This window comes from Cervus elaphus, chromosome 11 (genome assembly GCF_910594005.1).
Source record: "Cervus elaphus chromosome 11, mCerEla1.1, whole genome shotgun sequence".
NCBI classification, from domain to species: domain Eukaryota; kingdom Metazoa; phylum Chordata; class Mammalia; order Artiodactyla; family Cervidae; genus Cervus; species Cervus elaphus.
Genome location: NC_057825.1, coordinates 37518174 through 37522343, shown reverse-complemented (window position 1 = coordinate 37522343; position 4170 = coordinate 37518174).

Sequence of the window (4170 nt, the reverse complement as noted above, 5' to 3'; positions counted from 1 at the left end):
GTTTGCGTCTTCCTAATGTTCTGTACCCAGTTTAACCTTCCGTGGTTTTTTACTTAGAGAACTGAGTTCATCAGGTTTCTCTTTCCTTTTAATAATCATGGAAAATTTGCTGGCCAAAAGTTCTCAGGACTTGGATTCTGTAGTGGGAGCTTTGATCTTGTGGCTCCGATTGAGGCCCTTCCCCGCTGCTTTCCTCCTGTTCTCCTGCTCAGGCACTCGCTCTTGGCTCTGCTCCACTGTGTTACATCTGATCATGCAGACTGTCTGGGGGACCACACAGCAAACCAGACTACCCTGTCTTTCTGGCAGCCCATGGTCGGTGTGGAAGAGGGCAATGTACTCACCACTCAATGCAATACAGTTGGTGGTGGGATAAAGTCATACAGGGACTGGCTATGAGAAATCATAGAAGTGGTGACATTCAAGTTGGGCCCTGGAGAAAGAGTTTTCCCTTGCAGGCAAAGAGAAGAGTCAGTACAACCAGGCAGGTGATGGAGAAGGGAGAGCTCCTGGGGCTGGGGTGTGGCTGGGAGCCCATGGTGAGTGATGGGGTGCAAAGGGGGACACTGCACCAGGAAAGACAAGTCACTGAGAGGAGAAAACACACCCAGTTTAGGAAATTTGTTTTTTCACATATTAAACCCTTTGATTAATTCACATTTATTCATTCATTTTTAAAAAATTTGTTTGGACTTCATTTGTTTTTCTTGATCCACGATCCTACCAAAGACACATGTTAAATCCCAATCATCTCTCCTTCAGACTCCTCTGGCTGTAACAGTCACTCAGACTTCCCTTGTTGTTGCTGTTGTTCTGAAATATTTATTATTTTTTAATCATTTATTTGGCTGTGCCAGGTCTTAGTTGTGGCACTCGGGTCTTCAGTCTTCATTATGGCATGCGGGATCTAGTTCCCCGACCAGAAATTGAACTGCCCCCTGCATTGAGAGCACAGAGTCTTGGCCCCTGGACCACCAGGGAAGTCCCTTTCTATTCATTCATTTGACAAACAGGGATTGAGTGCCTGGGCTAAGCCAGGCTCTATCTTAGAGCTGAAGACATACCAATGAACAAAATACACAACCCCCCTGCCCTCTCGGAGCTCCTTTCTAGAGCATCAGGCTTCGTGTTCAAGTCCTTGGCCAGGCAAGTCTGCTGAGCTGAGTACACCGCCCTGACCTGCCATTGTTCCCTCAGCAGAGCACTTGTTCAGTTAAGGAAAAAGGTGTCTTTCTTCTTCTTGGCCAGTGGCTTCTTATTCTAAAACCACCTAAAATTTTTGAAAGGTTTTTATTGTGCCCCAAAAGTGAACTATGATGACTTGAGGGTGTTATGAAAAAGGATCCTTCTGGTATTTCTACTTGGGAAAAGCTAAGGCCTACCTCTTCTGTTTTCTCCCCAAAAAGCAGAGCTATATGGTAGGCCTTCCTAGGACGTGTGAGTCCTGGGTCCATCTGTGTGGACAGGCTCCAAACTGAATCCACCAAAACTAAATCGCCAGCACCATGGACAAAAGCCACATTCTGCCTCACATCAGGACCCCTGTTTACTGTGGCTGAGAGAGGAAGCTTTAAACCACAGATAACCAAGACAGCTCTCACATAAAGAGAACCTCGCCCACAAGATGACAAATCTTATTTTCAAGGTTTCCTGACTTTGTTTGTTCATAGTAGCCTGATGAAAAGAGTCCTCTTCTGCTATTTGGGCCCATGGTCAACTCACATGTGCTGAGTGCTCATTGAGCACTGAGTGCTCTGCTCTGTGCCCCTCGATCCTGGCCAGGAACTCTCACAGCCCTGGGGATGAGCCATCATTATGCCCACTTCACAGGTGAGGACTCAGAGAGAGGGCTGAGGCATCTTGCCTTGAGTCCACGGAGCTGGCGACCTCTGGCCAGAGTCCCGCTCTCCCTTGCCTCAATTTTTGCAAATTGCAATTGTGTCAAGTTCTAATTGGTTTTTCATGCATAGTCACCTTTTCTGTTTTAAGCCTTTGAATGTAGCTACCTACTTTCTCTGGAGTCACTTTCAGCTCCAGTTAGTGGGGCAGAAACAGGGAAAGCACAAGACAATTGTGGATTGTCATGGCTTGGTCATCACCCTCTCCTAGATCTCTCCTCTCTGAGCTGGCAGTGAGGAATAACCACCCTCTCTGGACCCTAACACGGAGCCCGTGGCAGCAACCCAGGCAGCTCCTGAAGGAGGATGTCTGTCCAAGAGTTAAAGATGCTCTTTCTCTACCATGTCCTTTGGGTTGAAGACCCCATGACGTCACTCTACTGATTCTACCAGCATTACCACATACAGATCTGCTTGGCCTTGGAGTCCCCATCACCCCATCATCACCAAGCACTGCTTTGTCCCCCTCTTAGGTGTCATGTGACCTAGACGCGGACGGGCACACCGAAGCTCCCTACACAGAGACCCTGGTTTAGCAGGCCTGGCCATATAGCCCTCTTGGCCTTCCCTTCTGCTTGGGAGAGTCAGCTTCCAGGGCTCAAGGGCCCCACAGGAAGTCCTGTTCAGGGCTCAGCATTGACTGGGTGGAAAGTCAGCTCTCTGCCCCCTCAGTCCCAGGTGAGACTTCTGGAGTGGCCATGTGGAGCCCAGACGAAGAGGTTGGGGCTGCTGACTAGGGGTGACAGGCTGCCCAAAGGGAAAGGAAGCCACATGCAGGAAGAGCGTGAGGGACCCTCCTTCAGGCGGATGGGAGGGTAGTTTCTGTCTGGCTGGAGCTTCCGCCAACCTCCCTCCTTCTGAGCAAAGTCAGCGTCTCTATGAACACAGGCTCTAGACTTGGTGGGTAGCTGAGGCGAGAGCCAGCACTGGAGCAAAGGGAGTGGCCCCAAGACCACGGAAGAGCTGAAGGCCAGGGAACCTGGTGGGTTGAAGAGGCTCACTGTGGCCCTGGCATGGGTGCTAAGTCATTTTAGTCATGTCTGACTCTGTGTGACCCCATGGACTTTAGCCCGCCAGGCTCCTCTGTCCATGGGATTCTCCAGGCAAGAATACTGGAGTGGGTTGCCATGTCCTCCTCCAGGGGATCTTCCTGACCCAGGGATTGAACCCCATCTCTTAAGTCTCCTGCGTGGCAGGCAGATTCTTTACCACTAGCGCCCCCTGAGAAGCCTTGGGGTGGTGGTGGGGTGTTCTTTTGTAGATTGCTCTTGGCCGCACCTGGGGCAGAGGTGGATGAGGACAGTCAAAGCAGAGAGCTCTGTATCAAGGCTCCGCCTACCTTCAGAGAAAGCATGACCTGGGAGAAAAGACGCCTGGAGGCTGTCCCCAGCCCCACACAGAGGGCCGGGGGATAGGAGACCCAACATCCACCTGCTGGGAAGTTTATTCAGTTAAAAACAGAATGTCTGACCAACTCATGCCTTGCCTGGTTGATATTCCCATCGCCCAGAAGGCAGAGATGTTTTCATGAAACACCAGACCGAATTCTGATCCACGAAGACAAGCAGGATGGCCAAGTGGGAGGAGAGGTCCTCAGGAGGAGCACCATGTCCCTTAGATGCCTCGGAAGGGGGTCCCAGGTGATGGTCAAACACACACACTCTGGTCAGACGGATCCCACCCTTTCCACTCTGGGTGACCTGGCCCTAGTTTCCTGGGTCTGCATAGTGAACATAAAATAGTATTTAACTTCTTGAGGCTGTTGAGGGGATTAAGGGAGACATGGTGTGGAAAGTCCAGGGCCTGGCAGTCAGGAAGCTTAGTGTCTCTGAACAATGACAGTTAGTTCACTTAGCAAGGATAGAAGCTGGAGGAGTGTCAGGAATGTAACAGATTTTCAGGAAACAAAGTTCTGACTTTCCGAAAGAAATCATCCTGGAAGGTAAAATTACACTAGAGGGTAGGGAAGTGTTCAAATATGTCACTCTGACTGTGCTGTTTAGACAACAAATTGTGGGCAGGAAGTGGTTAAACTGAAAGGAGGAGCAGAGAAAGGCTGACTTAGGGACAGAAGGTGACTGACTGCGGGGGAGGCGCCAGTTTTCAGGTGGTCCCTCACCGGGGGTGCTGTTCAAAAGGCAAAACTAGCCCTAATGGGACTTCCCTGGTGGTCCAGTGGCTACACTCCAAGCTCCCAATGCAGGGGGCCCAGGTTCAGACCCAGGTTCAGTCCCTGGTCAGGGAACTAGATTCCACATACTGCAACTAAGAG